At 41.4% G+C, this 25366-nt stretch overlaps 1 long non-coding RNA gene across 1 annotated transcript; it reads right to left on the reverse strand.

Moving 5' to 3' along the window:
• Positions 1–23733, reverse strand: LOC132658823 (uncharacterized). The gene is made up of 2 exons (XR_009598884.1): positions 23463–23733; positions 1–1675 (listed from the first exon to the last, which is right to left on the reverse strand). It is a non-coding gene; the product is annotated as an uncharacterized LOC132658823 (long non-coding RNA).
• Positions 23734–25366: the final 1633 nt, after the last annotated feature.

Consider the following 25366-nt stretch of genomic DNA (forward strand, 5'->3'; position numbering starts at 1 on the left):
TGCTCACAAACACAAATATTTTTATTAATTATTTGAAACATGATGTGTGGCTAAAGATAATCTGGTCCTTGATCTTCATATTTTTTCCTTACATTAAGTTTGTTTTCAGGGCCAGTTTTTAAATTATCGTTTTCTTTCCTTTGTTATTTTATCCTATGTAGCAGTCCTGAGTACTAAGCTAGGTTCATGGCCTGTGATCCAAGGGACTCTCCATCATGTGAACCCAATTTACTTTTCAGGATAATTACAGATTAGACTAGGATCTCTTTGGTGGAGTTGTTGCTATTCAGTCACTAAGCCATGTCTATGACTCTGCAGGACCCCGTGAAATGCAGTACACCAGGATTCCCTGTCCTTCACTATCTCCCTGAGTTTGCTCAAACTCAATGTCCCTTGAATCCTGTGATACCATCCAACCGTCTCATCTTCTGTTGTCCTCTTCTCTTGCCCTCCCACTTTCCCTGCATCAGGGTCTTCTCCTTTCATTCAACTCTTTACATCAGGTGGCCAAAGTATAGGAGCTTCAGCACCAGTCCTTGCAGTGAATATTCAGGGTTGATCTCCTTTAGGATTGAATGGTTTGATTTCCTTGCTGTCCAAGGGACTCTCAAGAGTCTTCTCCAGCACTACAGTTTAATAACTTCAACTCTTCAGCGTTCAGACTTCCTTATGGTCCCAACTGTCACATCCATATGTGACTACTGGAAGAACTAGAGCTTTGACTATACAGACCTTTGTCAGCAAAGTAATATCTCTTCCTTTTTGAGTGACTTCACTTTCACTTTTCTTTTTTAACATGCTGTCTAGAGTGGTCATAGCTTTTCTTCCAAGGAGCAGTTCAGATCAGTCACTCAGTCGTATCCAACTCTTTGCGGCCCCATGGACTGCAGCACACCAGGCCTCCCTGTCTATCACCAACTCCCAGAGTTCACCCAAACTCATGCCATCCAACCATCTCATCCTCTGCCATCCCCTTCTCCTCCTTCCCTCAATCTTTCCCAGGATCACATTCTCTTCAAATGAGTCAGGTCTTCACATCAGGTGGTCAAAGTATTGGAGTTTCAGCTTCAGTATCAGTCCTTCCAATGAACACCCAGCACTGATCTCCTTTAGGATGGACTGGTTGGATCTCCATGCAGTCCAAGGGCCTCTTAAAACTCTTCTCCAACAACACAGTTCAAAAGCATCAATTCTTCAGCACTCAGCTTTCTTTACAGTCCAACTATCATATCCACACATGACCAATGGAAAAATCATAGCCTTGACTAGACAGACCTTTGTTGGCAAAGTAATATCTCTGCTTTTCAATATGCTGTCTAGGTTGGTCATAACTTTCCTTCCAAGGAGTAAATGTCTTTTCATTGCATGGCTGCAGTCACCATCTGCAGTGATTTTGGAGCCCCAGAAAATACAGTCAGCCACTGTTTCCACTGTTCCCCATCTATTTGCCATGAAGTGATGGGACCAGATGCCATGATCTTTGTTTTCTGAATGTTGAGCTATAAGCCAGATTTTTCACTCTCTTATTTCATTTTCATCAAGAGTATCTTTAGTTATTCTTCACTCTCTGCCATAAGGGTGGTGTCATCTGAATATCTGAGGTTATTGATATTTCTCCTTGCATTGATGATTCCAGCTTATGCTTCATCCAGCCCAGCGTTTCTCATGATGTATTCTGCGTATAAATTAAATAAGCAGGGTAACAACATAAAGCTGTGATGTGTATGACAATACAACCACTATATCTGACATCATACCCATTATATCTGACATCACATCCACTGTATCTGTGTCATCACACCCACTGTATTGATGACATCATGCCCACTCTATGTATGACATCACAATCAGCGAATGATGACATCATATGCACTATACATGGCATCACATCCATTCTTTATGACATCAAACCACAGTTTTTATGAAACACCTCCACTGTATTCATGACATCAAACACACATATATGTGGTGACATATGATATTGCATCCACTGTATATGGCATCTCATCCAGTATACATGTGACATCACAGTCACTGTACCAGTGTCATCACATCCTCTGTACCTATGACATCACACCCACTGTGTTAATGACAAATCATCCACTATATGTGACATCACATCCATTGTATATGACATCACACCCACTATATATGACATCCCATCCACTGTATATGAGATCACATCCACTATACATGTGACGAAACATCCATTGTATTCATGACATCACACCAACTATATATGACATCATATCCACTGTATATGACATCACATCTACCATACATGTGACATCACGGCCATGGTATCTATTTCATCACACCAAGTGTATCAATGATATCTCACTCATCTGTATGTATGACATCAGACACACTATATGTAGGATATCATATGCACAATATATGACATCACATCCACTCTTTATGACATCAAACAACAGTGTTTATGACATCACATTCACTGTATTCATGGCATCCCATCCTTTACATATGACATCACACCCAATATATATGATATCACCTCCACTGTATATGACCACACATTGACTATACATTTGACATCATAGCCACTGTATCTATGGCATCACACCTGCAATATTTTGACATCATATCCACCATATATGACATCACACCCACTATGTGAATGACAACACAACCACTGTATCTGACATCACACCCACTATATCTGACATCTCATCTACTGTATCTGTGTCATCACATCCCCTGTATCAATGATATCACACCCACTCTATGTATCACAGCAAAGCCACATATGTATGAAATCTTATGCACTACGTAAGAAATCACATCCACTGTTTATGACATCACACCACTGTATTCATGACATTACATCCACTGTATCCATGACATCACACCCAATACATACAACATCACATCCACTGTATATGACATCACACCCATTATATATGTGACATCACAGCCACCATATCAGTGTTATCATACCCACTGTATGTAAGACATCACACCCACTCTATTAATGACAAAACATCTACTATATATGACAACACTTCAATTGCACATGACATCATATCAGTTGCATATGACGAAAGTGAAAGAGGAGAGTGAAAAAGTTAGCATAAAACTCAACATTCAAAAAACAAAGATCATGCCATCCAATTCCATCTCTTTATGGCAAATAGATGGGGAAACAATGGAAACAGTGAGAAACTATTTTCAGTCAGTTCAGTTCAGTTCAGTCGCTCAGTCGTGTCACAGATGGTTGCAGATGGTGACTGCAACCATGAAATTAAGACTCCTTTGAAGAAAAGTTATGACCAACCTAGACAGCATATTAAAAAGCAGAGACATTATTTTGCCGACAAATGCAACACTGAGGCAAAATAAATAAGTCACAAGCACTCAGTTATCCCCAGTGACTTTTCTCCCACCTTTCCATCTATTTTTAGTTTCACAAGTTACCAATTACTGCCAAGTCCATCTAAGACAGTGCAGGTGTGAAACTCAGACTGTTTTGTTACAGTACCCAGTATTTAGACACTACTTAAAATATTCATTCTATGTTAGAACACCATGATTTTTTAAATCTTGGAAACTGACACTGCATACAAGAGCAAAATTTTTTATGCCTAGATTTCCATAAATATGTCTATGAAAGTCCATTTGCTTAGAATAAGCATCCAGCTGGGGAAAGAAACATTTAAGCTGCAAGGTGCCCAAAGTTTCCCAGACATTGTCTCTATTGTCAGAAAAACCTGACCCACAGCGTATCTCACAACAGTGGAAGAAAATGAGGCTTCAAGAGCTCAGAGAATAACATGACAGGTAGTGAGTAGTGGCTCTGCAACTCATAGTTCAACCTGGCCTGAAGTCAGTGTTTCTTAAACAAGACCAACATGTGCTGTCATATCTGATCTGAGTCAACTTTCTTGGAAGAGGCATGGATCCCTTAATGACCTTTATCTTCTGACAGGCAGATAAGCAGATAAGAAAAGGGTATGGAGGATAAATTCACAAACTTTTTGGGCTGATGAAGATGGGCCTGGATGTTTTTTGCTTAGGACACACTGAATGCAACCTTTAATCTTAGTAACTATTATCTATCATGCACACCTATAACCACAGCATTTCCCCTCCCACCTAGACCCCAACCTCTCCACCTCAGTCCCAGAAGGAGGATCACAAACCCCTGTGTGCTCCAATGAAGGAAAAGTTAATGTGTGGCAATATCAATAGCATGTACTGACCACTCTCGAGATGGGTAAGGTCATGCCAGTAGGTACTATAAAGGCTATGGGCATTCATTGGAAAAGACCCTGATGCTGGGAAACATTGAAGTCAGGAGAAGGGGACAACAGAGGACGAGATTATTGGATGGAATCACGAACTCAATGGACATGAGTTTGAGCAAACTCAGGGGGATGGCGAAGGACAAGAAAGCCTGGCATGCTGCAGTCCATAGGGTCACAAAGATTTGGACATGACTGAGTAACTGAACAACAACAATGATCGACATTTAGGAAAAAAAAAATAGACCCTTGGTCCTCAGTGCATTTGAGAGTCAATTCAGAACATAGACTGAACATGGAACCAGACTGGCGGGATTCAAACCTCCCTCCTCCCACCCACCCAGTGACCTTGGGCAAGTTACCTCTAGGTTTCAGTTTCCTCATCTGTGAGTGTACGTGTGTGTGCATGCGTACAGGCACACGTGCACATGTGCGTTCAGTTGCGTCTGACTCTTTTCGACCCCATGGACTGTAGTCCATCAGACTCCTCTGTTCGTGGGATTTTCCAGGTAAGAATACAGCAGTGGGTTGCCATGTCCCCCTCCAGGAGAATCTTCCCGATGCAGGTATTGAACCCACGTCTCCTGTATTGCATGCACTGTACCACCACCTGGGAAGCCCCTTCCTCATCTGTAGAAAGCAAATAATAGCAACTAACACAGAGGCTTATAGTGAGAAGAAGTTTATACCAGAATCTGAAAGGCACATGATTAAGCACTATGAAGTGTTAGCACTGATATTAATGTAAATACAAGGAACAAATTATGTGCTTTGCATATAAGATATGTGTATAAAATGACTATATTTTGGCCATACTGGTATAACTTGGAGCAGAATGTGTTTCTCAATCAACAAAGTCCTATTTCCAGCAGAAGAGGGTGTCAAGCCAGGCCTGAAGCATTCCAGCTCAGACATAGGAAATGAGCAGGCTTGTTCTATGAGAGGGAGTCACCAGGGCGGGATTCAATCCCTGGGTTGGGATGATCCCCTGGAGAAATAACTGGCAAATATGCACTCTGGTATCCCTACCTGGGAAATCCCATGGACAGAGGAGCCTGGCAGGCTACAGTCCTTGTGGTCGCAAAGAGTTGGGACATGCCTGATCACATGGGCATGCATCAGGGTACAGGCTGTAAATGAAAAAGAAAGAACTACCAGTTTCTCAAGTCTGAAGAGACACTGAGACCCTGCCTGAGTGAAGGGTGGCTAAAGGGAAGAGGTCAAGGCAGGGAAGACTGATCCAAATGCTGAGGATCACAGGAAGACTTGGGTAAACAGTCAAAGTGGCACAACCAGTGAATCATTCTGACTGCGATAAATGAAACAGATTTCAAGGAGATGAAGAAAGTGGGAGAACACTGCAAAAAATATCCCAGCAGTCAAAGCCCAAAATAAGGCAGCCCCAGCACTCTTACAGTATATAGAAAGGGGGAATATAGCTACCAGTTATTTCATTAGAGGGAGAAAATGAGTCTTAGAAACAACCTGATGAGAAGAATTTTAAATGAAACAAAAGCTTAAGATGAAAGGCTTAAAAAGAAGGTTAAAAAACGTACAACCACTAAGAGAGGCAAAATTTGGGGGACATGACTGTTTTCAGAAAAAAAAAAAATCAGAACTCCTTGGGAAAATAGCTTATTTGGAGTCTGGAGCAGGAAACGGAATAAGATACATGTAGAACAACTTTTGCTGGAAAGCAAGAAAGTTATTAGAGACTATTCAGTTCAGTTCAGTTACTCAGACGTGTCTGCAACCCCAAGAATTGCAGCACACCAGGCATCCTTGTCCATCACCAACTCCTGGAGTTCACTCAAACTCATGTCCATCAAGTCAGTGATGCCATTCAGCCATCTCATCCTCTGTCGTCCCCTTCTCCTCCTGCCCCCAATCCCTCCCAGCATCAGTCTTCTCCAATGAGTCAACTCTTCACATGAGGTGGCCAAAGTACTGGAGTTTCAGCTTTAGCATCATTACTTCCAAAGAATACCCAGGACCAACATCCTTTAGAATGGACTAGTTGGATCTCCTTGCAGTCCAAGGGACTCTCAAGAGTCTTCTCCAACACCACAGTGCAAAAGCATCAATTCTTTGGCATTCAGCTTTCTTCACAGTCCAACTCTCACATCCATACATGACCACTGGAAAAACCATAGCCTTGACTAGACAGACCTTTGTTGGCAAAGTAATGTCTCTGCTTTTAAATATGCTATCTAGGTTGGTCATAACTTTCCTTCCAAGGAGTAAGCATCTTTTAATTTCATGGCTGCAGTCACCATCTGCAGTGATTTTGGAGCCCAAAAAAATAAACTCTGACACTGTTTCCACTGTTTCTCTATCTATTTGCCATGAAGTGATGGGACGAGATGCCATGATCTTTGTTTTCTGAATGTTGAGCTTTACGCCAACTTTTTCAGTCTCCTCTTTCATTTTCATCAACAGGCTTTTGAGTTCCTCTTCACTTTCTGCCGTAAGGGTGGTGTCATCTGCATATCTGAGGTTATTGATATTTCTCCCAGCAATCTTGATTCCAGCTTGTGTTTCTTCCAGTCCAGCATTTCTCATGATGTACTCTGCATATAAGTTAAATAAGCATGGTGACTATTTAGGGCCTTGTAAGAAGTATGCAGGAGATGAATATAAACAGAGCATCAAAAAGAATACTGCCTTCAATGGATCAAAACAAATACATTAAGATCATATTGATGCTTGAAAAAGAAAAAAAACTCACTGATTGTTAGGGTATTAAATCATAACTCAGAAAATTGATAAAAAGGAAAAAAATCAAGCCTCTCCCCGTCCTTCCTATACAATCTTTTTTTTTTTTTAGAAGACCCAAGTAGTTCATGAGGGTATTTTTTTTTCTTTTTGAGACTAAATTCTTTATGACAGAGTTCCAACTGGTAAATGAAAGAGGAATCATAGATTTATATCATCATTTTGCAACCTCTAATGAAATGGACCTAGATTACAATAATCGAGGATGCTACAATCATTAGGTGAAAAGTAGAAAGGTATACTTACCCCACCAGAACCCACCTAATCACTCTTGGTATCTCAAAGAGGGACATATTCAGGCATCATGTCTTTAGTGAAGTGATACAACAGATTATACACCATAACACCTACCAAGAATGCTCGCTCTTAAGTCTGAATCTAATCAAGCTGCCACATCTCACTGCCAGATTACAGGAAACGTGGAAAATAAATGAACAAATCAGACAACATCACAAGCAAGAAAGGACCCCAGAAGTGGACATTCTACCTGACAAATGACCTGCTACCTCCATTACATCAAAGGCATGAAAAAAGAAAGGGGGGGGGTGTTATAAAACAAAATAGATTTGAAAACCTAACAACCAAACACACTGTGTGGACCTTAATTCCTAGTTGCAACCAATCATAAGTGAAAAGATGTCTGTGAGAAAAATTAAATGTGGGAATTATGCTAGGGAATTATTATTAAAAATTTTAAGCAAGAAAGGCATGCAACTTTTTTTAAGGAACAAAGTCCTTATCAAAGATGTAAACTGAAACACTAATGAGTGAGATGACATAATACTTAGGATTTTAAAATATACCAGTCCCCCACAAAAGAAAAGTGGGTAAAAGAGAAATAAATGAAACAAGATTGGTAAAATGTTAAAGGTAGGAAGTAATTATATTATTCTCTCATAATGTCCACAACACAAAGTTTTTTTTTTTTGTTTTTTTGTTTTGTTTTGTTTTTAAAAATGAATTGGAGTAAAATAAAAGAATGCGCTTATCGGAAAAAAAAATGAATTGGTTTTGGTGTAAATTCAATCTGTGCCTTATTTTACCAGTGACTTTTTAGGAGGTAGTTAAGGTCTTCCCCTATAGAAAAATCTAGTCATTTCACTTAGCCTAAAGAGGTGCAAAGAGTCTTCATCAGCTTGCATTCTGAATTCAATATGACATTAAGTGACTGAACCAAGGAACCAGGAGTTCTATAGAAAAAAAAAAAAAACACAAATGTCAGCTTACTTTTTACCAGTAAGGGACAGCCTACAAGGTACGTGGGTTGGGCAACACAGCCCACAAAGAGGTTATCTGATGACACTTGATGTCAGATGGTTAAGATCTGTGGGAGCCCAAGGCGGCAAGGACCACACAGATTTAGTAAATCAGATATTGGTCAATACAGAAGTTGCAAAGTTTCCTACCAACTTGTGTGATGCACAAAGTTACTTTCTTACCAGTGGTAACGAATCTGTGCTAACTTGTCCCTATAATCACTCACCTGTAATCTTGAAGTACAGCTCATGACATACAAAACTGAAGGTTCACAGAAAGAGCTTAGCCATGATTTACTTTCATTGGTTTCACTGCCCTAACCAAGGAGCTAACCACATGACCCCAGGTGTTTACAAGTCACCCACTGGTTTGATACATACTGCTTGCATTTTTCTCCTTACTTCAAACACTTCTGTTATGGACTGAATATTTGTGTTCCTCCAAAATTAATATGTTGAAACGATAAGCCCCAAGATGATGGTATTTGGAGGGTCTGTTGGAGGTACTAAGGGTAAGACTAGGTCATGAGGGTGGTATCTCCATGACCAAATTAGTGGCCTTATAAGAAAAGGGAGGGAGATCAAAGAATAAGAACAAAAAAATTTTTAAATTTGTATGAAACCACAACAGACTACCAATAGTCAAAGCAGTTTTAAGAGAGAGAACAAAGCTCCAGGTATCACACACCCTGATTTCAAAAAATTTATATCGCAAAGTTAAGGTCATCAAAACAGTATGGTACTGGCACAAAAACAGAATAAAGAACTCAGAAATAAACACATGCTTATATGGTACATTAATCTATGACAAAGGAGGAATATACAACAGGCTAAAGACAGCCTCTTCGATAAATGGTATTGGGAAAACTAGAAAGCTACAGGCAAAAGAATCAAACTGGACCACTTTCTCATACCATATACAGAAACAAACTCAAAACAGATTAAGGACTTACAAACATAAGATATGAAACCATAAAACTCCTAGAAGAAAATATAGGCAGTACACTCTGCTATCAGTCTTAACAATACATTTTTTGGATCTGACTTTTCAGGCAAGGGAAACAAAAGAAAAAATAAGCAAAAGGGACTGCTACTGCCGCTGCTAAGTCATTCAGTCATGTCCGACTCTGTGCGACCCCATAGATGGCAGCCCACCAGGCTCCCCCGTCCTTGGGATACCCCAGGCAAGAACACTGGAGTGGGTTGCCATTTCCTTCTCCAATGCATGGAAATGAAAAGTGAAAGTGAAGTCACTCAGTCATGTCCGACTTTTAGCGACCCCATGGACTGCAGCCTACCAGGCTCCTCCACCCATAGGATTATCCAGGCAAGACTATTGGAGTGGGTTGCCATTGCCTTTTCTGAAGCAAAAGGGACTACATCAATCTAAAAGGCTTTTTCACAGTGAAATAATACATCAACAAAATGAAAAGGCACCTTACTGAATGGGAGTATGTAAATGATTTGCACATGATATACCCAACACGGAGTCAATCAAAAATATGAGAAGAACTCATACAATTCAACATCAAAAATAAAAATAGCCCCATTTTTTAAATGGGCAGAGGACCTGAAGGGACACTTTTCCAAAGAAGATATGCAGATGGCCAACAGGCATAAGGGAAGATGCTCAACATCACTGATCATCAGGGAAATACAATTCAAAACCACAATTAGATATCACCTCACACCTGTCAGAATGACTATCATCAAAAAGACAACAAACAACAAGTGCTGGTGTGGATGTAGAGAAAAGGGAATCCTCCTGTACTGTTGATTAAGGTTATAACTGGCACAGCCACTATGGAAAACAGTATGGAGATCCCTCAAAAAATTAAAACTAGAACTACCATATGATCCAGGAATTTCACATGTGGGTATTTATCCAAAGTAAATAAAATCCCTAATTGGAAAAGATATATGCACCCTTATGTTCACTGCCACACTATTACAACAGCCAAGATATGAAAGTAATTGAAGTGTCCACTGATGGATGAATGGATCAGGAAGATGGGGTATATACATATAAAGAAAGATTACTCAGCCATTAAGAAAATGAATTCGTCCATTGGTGACAACATGGATGGATCTAGAGAGTATTATGCTAAGTGAAATAAGTTAGAGAAAGACATACTGAATGATCTCAATTACATGTGGAATCTAAAAACCAAGACAAAATGAAAGTAGACAAAGATACAGAGAATAAGCAAGTGATGGGGGTGGCATAAAACAGGTGAACAAGCTTAGGAGGTATAAGCCATGAGGCTGTCATATACAGCATAAGAAATATGGTCAATAATACTGTAATAACTTCATATGGGAACAGATGGTAACTAGACTTACAGTCATCATTTTTCAACGCATGCAAATACCAATCAGTATGTGGTACACCTGAAACTAACATCATGTTTATGTCAACTATATTTCAGTTTAAAAAAGAAAATAGAGGGGGGGGGTTCTCTTTTCCTCCACAGGCACCAAGGAATGGTCACATCAGGACATAGAGGGAAGATGTCTATCTACTGGCCTGGAAGAGAGTTCTCACCAAAAACTAAATATGCTGGCACCTTGATCTTGCACTTCTCAGCCTCCACAACTGTGAGAAAATATGTTTTTGTTATGTAAGCCACCAGATCTATGGTATTTTGCTATGGTAGCCTGAACAAACTAATACGTATTTCACTGAGTTTTCTCTTTCTTTCAAACCCTTTCCAACTCCTTTGATGGGAAGGTTCCACAATCACAAAGGTGGTTCCAGAGCCAAAGGAGGGAAAACGGTTGAAAATTGTGGGTTTGCAATGTTGGAAAATTTGACAATCTCCCTCCAATTAAAAAAAAAGCTGATCAAGCTGCCAATGTTATTTTCCAGAGAACTAAAACAAATAAGTTCACAATTTGTATCAAAATACAAATCACCTTGAATAGCCAAATCTTGAGAAAGAAGAATGGAACTGGAGAAATCAACCTACCTGACTTCAAACTATACTACAAAGCTACAGTCATTAAGACAGTATGGTACTTGCACAAAGATAGAAATATAGATAAATGGAACAAAATGGAAAGCCCAGAGATAAATCCATGCACCTATGGACACCTTATATTTGAAAAGGGAGGCAAGAATATGCAATGGAGAAAACAGAATATCTTTAACAACTGCTGCTGAGAAAACTGGCCCCAGCAAATGTGAAAACCACTTGTAAAACAATGAAACTAGAACACTTTGTAACACCAAACACAAAAATAAACTCAAAATGGATTAAAGATCTAAATGTAAGACCAGAAACTATAAAACTCCTGGAGGAAAACATAGGAAAAACTCTCTGACATAAATCACAGCAGGATCCTTGATGACCCACCTCCCAGAATAATGTAGATAAAAGTAAAAACAAACAAATGGGACCTAAGTAAACTTAAAAGCTTTTGCACAATGGAGGAAACTATAAGCAAGGTGAAAAGACAGCCTTCAGAGAAGCAGAAAATAATAGCAAATGAAGCAACTGACAAAGAATTAACCTCAAAAATACACAAGCAGGTCATGCAGCTCAATTCCAGAAAAATAAACAACCCAATCAAAAAAAAAAAAAACCAAAAAACTAAACAGAAATTTCTCCAAAGAAGACATACAGATGGCTAACAAATACATGAAAAGGTGCTCAACATCACTCATTATCAGAGAAATGCAAATCAAACCACAATAGGTACCATTTCACACTGGTCAGAATGGCTGCTATCCAAAAGTCTACAAACAATAAATGCTGGAGAGGGTGTGGATAAAATGGAACCCTCTTATACTGTTGGTGGGAATGCAAACTAGTACAGCCACCCTGGAGAACAGTGTAGAGATTCCTCAAAAATCTGGAAGTAGAACTCCCATACAACCCAGCAATCCCACTGCTGGGCATACACTAAGGAAACCAGAATTGAAAGAGACATGTGTACCTCAATGTTCATCCCAGCACTGTTTACAATAGCTAGGACATGGAAGGAACCCAGATGTCTCTTGGCAGATGAATGGATAAGAAAGCTGTGGTACATATACACAATGGAGTATTACTCAGCTATTAAAAAAGAATGCATATGAATCAGTTCTAATTAGGTGGATGAAACTGTAGCCTATTTTATAGTGTGAAGGAAATCAGAAAGAAAAACACCAATACAGTATATTAACACATATATATGGAATTTAGAAAGATAGTAACTATGACCCTATATGCGAGAGAGCAAAAGAAACACAGATATAAAGAACAGACTTTTGGACTCTGTGGGAGAAGGCAAGGGAGGAATGATTTGAAAGTATAGCACTGGAACATGTATATTACTATATGTGAAATAGATCACCAGTCCAGGTATGACATATGCGACAAGGCACTCAGGGCTGGTGCACTGAAATGACCCTGAGGGACAGGATTGGGAAGAGGGTTCAGGATGGAGAAACATGTACACCCATGGCTGATTCATGCCAATGTATGGCAAAACCACCAATATTTTAAAGTAATTAGCCTCCATTAAATAACTTAACTTTTTTAAAAAGAGGGGGCAGGGGGGCAGTCCTAAGATGGAGGAGGAATAGGACAGGGAGACCATTTTCTCCCCCACAAATTTATCAAAAGCACATTTGAACACTGAGTAAATTCCACAAACAACTTCTGAATGCTGGCAGAGGACATCAGGCACCCAGAAAAGCAGCCCATTGTCTTTGAAAGCAGGTAGGAAAAAATATAAAAGACAAAAAGAGAGACAAAAGAGATAGGGACGGAGCTCTGTCCTGGGAAAGGAGTGTTAAAAAAGAGAAGTTTCCAAACACCAGGAAACACTCTCATTGGTGAGTCTGTGGCCAGCCTTGGAACCACAGATGGCAACATAAAAGGGAGAAAACATAAATAAATAATTAAAACCCACAGATTACGTGCCCAACAGTAACTTCCCCAGCAGAGAAGCAGCGCAGATGCCTGCATCCACCACTAGCAAGCAGGGGCTGGGCAGGGAGGCACAGGCTGCATTGCTTAGAGTAAGGACCAGGCCTGAATGCCCCAAGGGCAATCTGAGGGAACTAACGTGGGCTAGCAAACCAGACTGTGGGATAGCTACCAAGCAAAAAGCCCTAACCTAAGACACCATCTGGCCCACTCACAGAACAAAGGACTGAGCAGAGCTAGCCGGCTGCAGATCGGCCTATCCCCCTCCAATGACAGGCAGGCGAGGGCAGCCAGAGCCGGAAGAGGGCAATCAAGGCCCCAGAGAGGCATCTACCAAACTGCAAGCAGGCTTCATTGCTAACCAAGACTTCTTGGGATTCTGGACGGTCAACATATACCTGAGGTGTAACGGTTGTACACCCAGAAAACCGAGCGGCAGGGACAGGGGAGGCAACAAGTCCTAGCGACCGTGCACACCAAACACCTGGTCACCTGAGCTGCTCTGATCTGGGAAAGGCACAAAACGCAGGCCCAACCGAGTCTGCACTACTGAGGACTACCTGAGTACCTGAACCTGAGTGGCTTAGACCTGGGAAGTGCATACAACCCAGGGCCAGCCTCAGAAAGTTCCTGGCAGAGCAACCTAGAGCCTAAGCAGTGTAGACAGGGAAAGTACACACGCTGTGAGTGGGGACAAACCCAGTGTGGCCGAGACACTGTGAACACACATCAGTGTTATTTGCTGTAGCATCCCTCCCTCCCCACAGCACGACTGAACAAGCGAGCCTAAAAAAGGGTCCACCACCGCTCCCTTGTGTCAGGGCAGAAATTAGACACTGAAGAGACCAGCAAACAGAAGAAGCTAAAACAGAGAGAACCTCATTGGAAGTGACAGGTGCAATAGATTAAAACCCTGTAGTTAGTACCAGCTACATAGGAAGTGGCCTATAGACTTTGAGAAATATAAGCCGGATCAAGGAACTATCTGAAAATGAACTGACCCCACACTGCCCACAAAACCACCAGAGAAAGTCCTAGATATATTTTTACTATTTTAAATATCATTCTTTAATTTTTAAATTCTTTTAAGTTCTCTATTGTTCCTTTTTCATTTTTATAACCTATTATTAGTTTGCAAAAAAAAGACCCTATTTTTTAAAGAAAAATTCATATGTATATATTTTAAAATTTTTGTGACTATTTTTTTTTTTCGTTAATATTGTATTTTTTAAAATCAAAGTTATATTCTGGACTTTTAATCTTTGCTTTTTGGTATTCGTTATCAATTTTGTACCTTTAAGAACCCAATCTTCAGTACCCAATTTTACTTGGGAGCGAGATTACTGGCTTGACTGCTCTCTCCACCTTTGGACTCTCCTTTTTCTCCACCAAGTCGCCTCTATCTCCTCCCTCCCCCATCTCTTCTCTATCCAACTCTGTGAATCTCTTTGTGTGTTCCAGACGGTGGAGAACACTTAGGGAACTGATTACTGACTGGATCTGTCTCTCTTCTTTTGATTGCCCCCTTTATCCTCCTGACCATCTCTGTCTCCTTCCTCCCTCTTCTCATCTCTGTATAACTCCATGAACATCTCTGAGCGGTCCAGACTGTGGACCACACACAAGGAAGTGATTACTGGCTACCCTGATCTCTCCACTTTTAATTCCACCTCATCTCATCCTGGTCACCTCTAAATCCCTCCTCCCTCTTCTCTTCTCCATGTAACTCTGTGAACCTCTCTGGGTGTCGCTCACTGTGGAGAAACTTTTCATCTTTAACCTAGATGTTTTATCAACGGTGCTTATAGATGGAGAAGTCTTGAAGCTACTGTAAAAAAATAAGACTGAAAACCAGAAGCAGGAGATTTAAGTCAAAATCCTGTGAACACCAGAGAACTCCTGACTCCAGAGAACATTAATCAACAGGAACTCATCAAACTCCTCCATTCCTACATTGGAATCAAGCAGCACCTAAGGGCCAACAAGTTCCAGTGCAAGACATACCACACAAACTCTCCAGCAACACAGGAACACAGCCCTGTGTTTCAATATACAGGCTGCCCAAAGTCACTCCAAACCCACTGACATCTAATAACTCATTACTGGATACTTCATTGCACTTCAGAGAGAAATCCAGCTCCACCCACCAGAACACTGACACAAGCTTCCCTAACCAGGAAAGCCACAGGTACAACCCCACCCAGAGCGAGGAAACTCCACAATAAAGAGAACTCCACAAGCTGCCAGAATACAGAAAGGCCAACCCAAACTCAGCAATATAACCAAGATGAAGAGACAGAGGAATACTCAGCAAGTAAAGGAACAGGAGAAATGCCCACCAAACCAAACAAAAGAGGAAGAGATAGGGAATCCTTCTGATAAAGAATTCCGAATACAGATAGTGAAAATGATCCAAAATCTTGAAATCAAAATGGAATCACAAACCAACATCCAGGAGACAAGGATTGAGAAGATGCAAGAAAGGTTTAACAAGGACCTAGAAGTAATGAAAAAGAGTCAATATATAATGAATAATTCAATAAATGAGATCAAAAACACTCTGGAGGGAACAAATAGTGGAATAACAGAGGCAGAAGATAGGATTAGTGAGGTAGAAAATAGAATGGTAGAAATAAATGAATCAGAGAGGAAAAAAGAAAAACAAATTAAAAGAAATGAGAACAATCATAGAGACCTCCAGGACAATATGAAACGCTCCAACATTCGAATTATAGGAGTCCCAGAATAAGAAGACAAAAAGAAAGACCATGAGAAAATACTTGAGGAGATAATAGTTGAGAACTTCCCTAAAATGGGGAAGGAAATAATCACCCAAGTCCAAGAAACCCAGAGAATCCCAAATAGGATAAAGCCACAGAGAAACACCCCAAGACACATATTAATCAAATTAACAAAGATCAAACACGAAGAATAAACATTAAAAGCAGCAAGGGAAAAACAACAAATAACACACAAGGGGATTCCCATAAGGATAACAGCTGACCTTTCAATAGAAACTCTTCAGGCCAGGAGAGAATGGCAGGACATACTTAAAGTGATGAAAGAAAAAAAAACCTACAGCCCAAATTACTGTACCCAGCAAGGATCTCTTTTACATATGAAGGAGAAATCAAAAGCTTTACAGACAAGCAAAAGCTGAGAGAATTCAGCACCACCAAACCAGCTCTCAAACAAATGCTAAAGGATCTTCGCTAGATAGGAAACACAGAAAGGGTGCATAAACTCGAACCCAAAACAATAAAGCAAATGGCAATGGGATCATACTTATAAATAATTACCTTAAATGAAAATGGGCTGAATGCCCCAACCAAAAGACAAAGACTGGCTGAATGGCGACAAAGACTGGCTGAATGGCGACAAAGACTGGCTGAATGGCTACAAAAACAAGACCCCTATATATGTTGTCTACAAGAGACCCACCTCAAAACAAGGGACACCTACAGACTGAAAGTGAAGGGCTGGAAAAGGATATTCCATGCAAATAGAGACCAAAAGAAAGCAGGAGTACCAATACTCATATCAGATAAAACAGACTTTAAAACAAAGGCTGTGAAAAGAGACAAAGAAGGATACTACATCATGATCAAAGGATCAATCCAAGAGGAATATATAGCAATTATAAATATATATGCACCCAACATAGGAGCACCACAATATGTAAGACAAATGCTAACAAGTATGAAAGGGGAAATTAACAATAACACAATAATAGTGGGAGACTTTAATACCCCACCCACACCTATGGATAGATCAACTAAACAGAAAATTTACAAAGGAATGCAAACTTTAAATGATACAATAGACCAGTTAGACCTAATTGATATCTATAGGACATTTCACCCCCAAACAATGAATTTCACCTTTTTCTCAAGTGTACATGGAACCTTTTCCAGGATAGATCACATCCTGGACCATAAATCTAGCCTTGGTAAATTCAAAAAAATTGAAATCATTCCAAGCATCTTTTCTGACCATAATGCAGTAAGATTAGATCTCAATTACAGGAGAAAAACTATTAAAAATTCCAACATATGGAGGCTGAACAACACGCTGCTGAATAACCAACAAATCACAGAAGAAATCAAAAAAGAAATCAAAATATGCATAGAAATAAGTGAAAATGAAAACACAACAACCCAAAGCCTGTGGGACACTGTAAAAGCAGTGCTAAGGGACAGGTTCACAGCAATACAGCCATACCTCAAGAAACAAGAAAAAAGTCAAATAAATAGCCTAACTCTACACCTAAAGCAACTAGAAAAGGAAGAAATGGAGAAAGCCAGGGTTAGTAGAAAGAAAGAAATCTTAAAAAATTAGGGCAGAAATAGATGCAAAAGAAACAAAAGAGACCATAGCAAAAATCAACAAAGCCAAAAGTTGGTTATTTGAAAGGATAAATAAAATTGACAAACCATTAGCCAGACTCATCAAGAAACAAAGGGAGAAAAATCAAATCAATAAAATTAGAAATGAAAATGGAGAGATCACAACAGGCAACACAGAAATACAAAGGATCATAAGAGACTACTATCAGCAATTATATGCCAATAAATGGACAACGTGGAAGAAATGGACAAATTCTTAGAAAAGTACAACTTTCCAAAACTGAACCAGGAAGAAATAGGAAATCTTAAAAGACCCATCACAAGCACGGAAATTGAAACTGTAATCAGAAATCTTCCAGCAAAAAAAGCCCAGGTCCAGACGGCTTCACAGCTGAATTATACCAAAAATTTCGAGAAGAGCTAACACCTATCCTACTCAAACTCTTCCAGAAAATTGCAGAGGAAGGTAAACACTGGTATATATCTACCTAAAGAAACAAAACTCACCTCACATGCTAGTAAAGCAATGCTCAAAATTCTCCAAGCCAGGCTTCAGCAATACGTGAACCGTGAACTTCCTGATGTTCAAGCTGGTTTTAGAAAAGGCAGAGGAACCACAGATCAAATTGCCAACATCTGTTGGATCATGGAAAAAGCAAGAGAGTTCCAGATAAACATCTATTTCTGCTTTATTGACTATGCCAAAGCCTTTGACTGTGTGGATCACAATAAACTGTGGAAAATTCTGAAAGAGATGGAAATACCAGACCACCTGACCTGCCTCTTGAGAAATCTGTATACAGGTCAGGAAACAACAGTTAGAACTGGACATGGAACAACAGACTGGTTCCAAATAGGAAAAGGAGAAAGTCAAGGCTGTATATTGTCACCCTGCTTATTTAACTTCTATGCAGAGTACATCATGAGAAATGCTGGACTGGAAGAAACACAAGCTGGAATCAAGACTGCCGGAAGAAATATCAATAACCTCAGATATGCAGATGACACCACCCTTATGGCAGAAAGTAAAGAGGAGCTAAAAAGCCTCTTGATGCAAGTGAAAGAGGAGACTGAAAAAGTTGGCTTAAAGCTCAACATTCAGAAAACGAAGATAATGGCATCCGGTCCCATCACTCCATGGGAAATAGATGGGGAAACAGTGGAAACAGTGTCAGACTTTATTTTTGGGGGCTCCAAAACACTGCAGATGGTGGCTGCAGTCATGAAATTAAAAGACGCTTACTCCTTGGAAGAAAAGTTATGACCAACCTAGATAGTATATTCAAAAGCAGAGATATTACTTTGCTGACTAAGGTCCGTCTAGTCAAGGCTATAGTTTTTCCTGTGGTCATGTATGGATGTGAGAGTTAGACTGTGAAGAAGGCTGAGTGCTGAAGAATTGATGCTTTTGCACTGTGGTGTTGGAGAAGACTCTTGAGGGTCCCTTGGACTGCAAGGAGATCCAACCAGGCCATTCTGAAGGAGATCAACCTTGGGATTTCTTAGGAGGGAATGATGCTAAAGCTGAAACTCCAGTACTTTGGCCACCTCATGCAAAGAGTTGACTCATTGGAAAAGACTCTGATGCTGGGAGGGATTGGGGGCAGGAGGAGAAGGGGACGACTGAGGATGGGATGGCTGGATGGCATCACGGACTCGATGGCCATGCGTCTGAGTGAACTCCGGGAGATGGTGATGGACAGGGAGGCCTGGCGTGCTGCTATTCATGGGGTCGCAGAGAGTCGGACACGACTGAGCGACTGAACTGAACTGCACTGAAAGAAACAAAAGATCTATATATAGAAAACTATAAAACACTGGTGAAAGAAATCAAAGAGGACATTAATAGATGGAGAAATATACCATGATCATGGATTTGAAAAATTAATATAGTGAAAATGAGTATACTACCCAAAGCAATCTATAGATTCAAGGCAATCCCTATCAAGCTACCAACTGTATTTTTTCACAGAGCTAAGACAAATAATTTCATAATTTGTATGGAAATACAAAAACCTCGAATAGCCAAAGTAATCTTAAGAAAGAAGAATGGAACTGGAGGAATCAACCTTCCTGACTTCAGGCTCTACTACAAAGCCACAGACATGAAGACAGTATGGTATAGGCACAAAGACAGAAATATAGATCAGTGGAACAAAATAGAAAGCCCAGAGATAAATCCACACACCTTGGACACCTTATCTTCAACAAAGGAGGCAAGAATATACAATGGAGGAAAGACAATCTCTTTAAAAGTGGTACTGGGAAACTGGTCAACCACTTGTAAAAGAAGGAAACTAGAACACTTTCTAACACCATACACAAAAATAAACTCAAAATGGATTAAAGATCTAAATATAAGACCAGAAACTATAAAACTCCTACAGGAGAACATAGGCAAAACACTCTCCGACATAAATCACAGGAGGATCCTCTATGACCCACCTCCCAGAATATAGGAAATAAAAGCAAAAATAAACAAATGGGACCTAATTAAACTTAAAAGCTTCTGCACAACAAAGGAAACTATAAGCAAGGTGAAAAGACAGCCTTCAGAATGGGAGAAAATAATAGCAAATGAAGCAACTGACAAAGAATTAATCTCAAAACTATACAAGCAACTCCTGCAACTCAAAATAACCCAATCAAAAAATGGGCCAAAGATCTAAACAGAAATTTCTCCAAACAAGACAGACAGATGGCTAACAAACACATGAAAAGATGCTTAACATCACTCATTATCAGAGAAATGCAAATCAAAACCACAATGAGTTACCATTTCATGCCAGTCAGAATGGCTGTGATCCAAAAGTCTGCAAGCAATAAATGCTGGAGAGGGTGTAGAGAAAAGGGAACCCTCTTAGACTGTTGATGGGAATGCAAACTAGTACAGCCACTATGGAGAACAGTGTGGAGATTTCTTAAAAATCTGTAAATAGATCTGCCTTATGACCCAGCAATCCCACTGCTGGGCATACACACTGAGGAAATCAGAATTGAAAGAGACACATGTACCCCAATGTTCACTGCAGCACTGTTTATAATAGCCAGGACATGGAAGCAACCTAGATGTCCTTCAGCAGATGAATGGATAAGAAAGCTGTGGGATATATACATAATGGAGTATTACTCAACCATTAAAAAGAATACATTTGAATCAGTTCTAATGAGGTGGATGAAACTGGAGCCGATAATACAGAGTGAAGTAAGCCAGAAAGAAAAACACCAATACAGTATAATAACACATATATATGGAATTTAGAAAGATGGTAATGATAACCTTGTATGAGAGCAAAAGAAACACAGACGTATAGAAGTCTTTTGGACTCTGTGGGAGAGAGCGAAGTTGGGATGATTTGGGAGAATGGCATTGAAACATATGTAATATATGTAAAATGAATCGCCAGTCCAGGTTCGATGCATGATACAGGATGCTCGAGGCTCGTGCACTGGGATGACCCAGAGGGATGGTATGTGAAGGGAGGTGGGAGGGGGGTTCAGGATGGGGAACACGTGTACACCAGTGGTGGATTCATATGGGTGTATGGCAAAACCAATACAATATTGTAAAGTAATTAGACTCCAATTAAAATAAATAAATTTATATTAAAAAAATAAATAAAAACCCAAGGTTGAATTACATCATAGGTCCTTGGGCACACATTTGAAAAAATTAAGGAAAATAAATAAGAGGGGGTATATGTATACATATACCTGATTCATTTTGCTGTACAGTAGAAACTAATACAACATCCTAAAGCAACTATATGTCAATAATTTTTTTAATAAAAGTACCTGCCTTTAAAAAATAAAATAAAAACTGACCATGCACTTATGATGTGTTTAGATGTTGCAAGGAGCACTAACACAGTATTAGAACCAAAGAAGGGCTAATAAAGTATATCTTATTTGAAGTAACTACATTTGGAATACTTAATTAGAGTAAATATGTATTTTGGCATGGTACACCACATCATCCCAGGCAAGGGGAAACACAAGTCTCTATGCAGATGAACACTCCAGATCTCTTTACACAGAAACCCTGGGCAATCCTACTCACAGACTGCCTCACGGTATCAGTATTCTGTGCACTGAAAAAGTAACTGCCAAGCATAACAGGAACACAATTTGACCTACTTTCCCCTCGACTCCTGGAAAGTCTCTAACTCTGATTTTTTTTTTTTTAGCTATCATAACTCTGTTTATTTAGCTGTCATCACATTTTGTGGATACATTTCCTCACTTTCTTTGCAGGCAAGCCTGTACTCCACATGGTAAGGTCATTTGCAGGTAATTCCTAAACTCCCCTGGTCATCTGACCTAAAGATGTCCTATTACTGCTCAGCTACACGACTGAGCGACTGGACTGAACTGAACTGAATCCTCAAAAATCCTTCTGAGGTCGATCATGTACAGTCATCTCTATGTGGGAAGAATTCTCAGGGAAGGAGGAACACAGCCTAGAAAGGCCAAAGACTCAATGTCAGTTCAGACCCTTTCCTGCCCAAAGGAAGCCATACCAAACCCAGTGTTTCTCCCTAACTCTCGTTTCACAAACCTATCTTTCAAGAGCTGAGAGTCCCCCAGCAAGATCTTTTAAGGCAGACAACTAAGACTTCTTTTTTTTAATTACAGACCAAAATATCTACCTGGTGGTACCTTCTCAGTAAAGTCTCGTTAATGATGCAAGATTTTTAAAAACCAAATAAATAAATAAAATTAAATTAAAAAAAATAACATTCCCCCTAAAAAATCATGAAGTATTATTTAAAGATATAAAAGAAATCACAAATAAATGTAGAGATATCTTGTGTTTCTCTACGGACAGAAAAAAAAAAAAAAAAAACAAATAAAACTCCCCAAAGGTGCACAAGGCCCTGGTGAGCAGGGACACCCAAAAAGTCAGCAGGGCCTGTTGAGTAACTTATGAGACATCCCAGGCCATCCCGCTTTTCTTCACCACAACACATGTCTGACCGCTTGGGCCATCAGAAGTACTTAGAACCCAATGAGGGACACTCCTCCACCAGGAAATCCCAAAGAACACACCAGCAGGAAGTCAAAATTTAAGATTCTGGGGGCGTCACCAAGAACTAAGTGCTGGAGGCCAGGAGGTAGAGGTGGTCCAGACCTTCTGACTCCAGCGTCTGCTCCTTGGCCATGGTGGTGGCCAGAGCCAGTGTTGCTGCCAAAGCTTAGTTCTCAGCAGTGCCCCCAGAATCTTAAATATTGACTTCTTACTGGTGTTTTCCATAGGATTTCCTGGTGAAGGAGTGTCCCTAGTTGGGTTCTAAGCTAGTGTTGGTGCAGCATTGCACACGTCTCCTGCCTCCTGCAAACTGAAGTCCCGCGCCTGGGGCCTTGGGCTTGCTGTCCGGACAGGGCCAGCCTTTAGGCACCGGACACCTGCATATCTCCCTCTCCGAACGGGCAAACGGCCCTTCTTCGGGCGATGGTCAGGGTCCTCAGGCATGCCTAGGCTAAGTCAGGTGCTCTAGTTCAGTTCAGTCACTCAGTTGTGTCCGACTCTTTGCGACCCCATGAATTGCAGCATGCCAGGCCTCCCTGTCCATCACTAACTCCCGGAGTTCACTCAAACTCACGTCCATTGAGTTGGTGATACCATCCAGCCATCTCATCCTCTGTCGTCCCCTTCTCCTCCTGCCCCCAATCCCTCCCAGCATCAGAATCACAGGTGCTCTAGGGGAGAGGAAAACCGACGCTCCCCGGGGGGCACCCCACGACCCCGCCTTCCCAGGCCCCTCTTGTGCCTAGGCCTACACAAAAGCTCCACTCCTGGCACCTCCCTAACTTTCAGATTCCCCCCTTGGCCGCCCTGGAGGGTGGACGCGGGCTCCACGTGCGCCTCCCACGCCCACTCGGGCCGCGCAGGATCCGGCCACTCACCTGGCCCTAGTGGCTCCGCCGTTCCTCCGTAGGGTGAGACCGCTCCGCAGCAGCGCCAGCAAGTTCCACAGCTGCAGCCGCGGAGGCACCGGCAGCTGCTCGCAAGCCGGCTCACGCGCACTTGGGCTGCAGCGCAGGAAGCCCTCCGCCGCCGCGGCTGCACCTTGACGGAGCCCACGGCCGTCCTCAAACCCTGAAGGCGACTGTGGTGCTGGCGGCTCTTCCTGCACTCGCCTCCGCGTCCGTCCGCGCCTTAGCCACGCAGCAAGAGGGGCAACAACGGATCAGGAGCGGGGCGCGCTCCCACCTACTGCCCATTGGCGCGCGCCTTTCCCCCGCCCCGCCCCAGTGCGCCCGGCCCCGCCCCCGCCACGCACCGGCCCCCTGGCCCCACACCATCTGGCCCCGCCACACCCAGGCTGGCTCCCCCTACTGGCCCCACCCTCGCAGAGGCACACCTCTGCCTGTGGACTGAGCCCATCCACCTACTCCCTTTAGGCTAAAAAGTCCCAATCCACCCCTTTTTCCTGTATGCCAGGCTTAACTGGAACTTTGACTAAGTGAGATAGGAAGTGGGGAACATCACCCCGCCAGGGAGCACAGGGTGGGTAGTTTTGTTTTGTTTTCTTCCCTTCACAGCCTGGCCCCAAATCATAATCACTATTCCCAGAAGTGGTTTTCGCTGAAGAACTTCAAAATAGGCTCTATATTCTGCTACAAGTCAAACATCACTGAACTAGAATTGCCCCCATGCTGCCCTCTCTTTAGCACATTCATTATTAAAGTCTAAAACTTTTGTTCCTTATAATAGGTGCTGGGCACACAGATGCAAATCTGGTGACCTGGAGGTGATTCTCTGTAAAGTTGAAATCTGATCTTCCCTGAAAGCCTGATGCATGTGATGAATGTGGTTGGTAAAGTGTAAAGGCCTACCGTGGTCATTGTTCACACCATTCCGGGAGGCAGGAATGGTGGAGCCCTGGCAACAAGATTCTTCCAACAGGGCCTTAACATGCAGATGGCTGTGACCCTTCACCTCCCAGATCGATCTGTCTTCAGCAAGGGGCAGCCAGTGATTTTACTCCTTATCAATAGGACGCAGGCCCCCTATCTTTGCCTAAGACCTGCAAAAACTGAATAAGCTTATTCACAATAGGAAAAATAAAGTAGATAACCAAGGATTACAGTGGATCAGGGACCTTTGTTGGTTTACCACTGTACCCTCAGCTCTCATATGGCAGATGCTTGGCAAATATATGTGGAAATATGGCCATGCAAGGAAAAAAGAAGAATGACCTGTGACCTCTGCCTTCAAGGATCTTAAGACCTGTGGTGGTTGTTCAGTCACTAAGTCATACCTGACTCTGTGACCCCATGGATGGCATCACACCAGGCTTCCCTGTCCTTCACTATCTCCCAGAGTTTGTTCAAACTTAAGATTTGACCCAGGATTAGATACACATATAAAAAAGCAAAGATATTGTGTTGCAATCTTGATAATTGCCAAGTGAGTGTGAATAATGAGCACTATAGCTCGCAGGAACAGGGATATGCTTCTGGCCTGAGACAGGCAAAGAAAAGTCAATGAAGGGAGTTTGAGCTGCGTCCTTGAGCTGAGTGCAGAAGAGTCAATCAGGCAGAAATAAGGATATGGGTCCTTCAAGTAAGAAGGAAAAACATGAGAAAACCACCAGGGTAGTAGGACACAGGACCTACTGGGCCCTGAATGTGTCCTATTGGTGGGAGAGGGGGATCACGTGATGGAGGAGGAGAAGAAAAGAACAGAATAGATGCTGGTGACATATTGGACGCCTTACATCATGTCACCAAAAGTTGTGTGTGTTTACTGGAAAGAGCCCTGCATTAAACTCTATCAGACATTACAGTTTCCAAATATCTATTAC

Source organism: Ovis aries, chromosome X (assembly GCF_016772045.2).
Source record: "Ovis aries strain OAR_USU_Benz2616 breed Rambouillet chromosome X, ARS-UI_Ramb_v3.0, whole genome shotgun sequence".
NCBI lineage: Eukaryota > Metazoa > Chordata > Mammalia > Artiodactyla > Bovidae > Ovis > Ovis aries.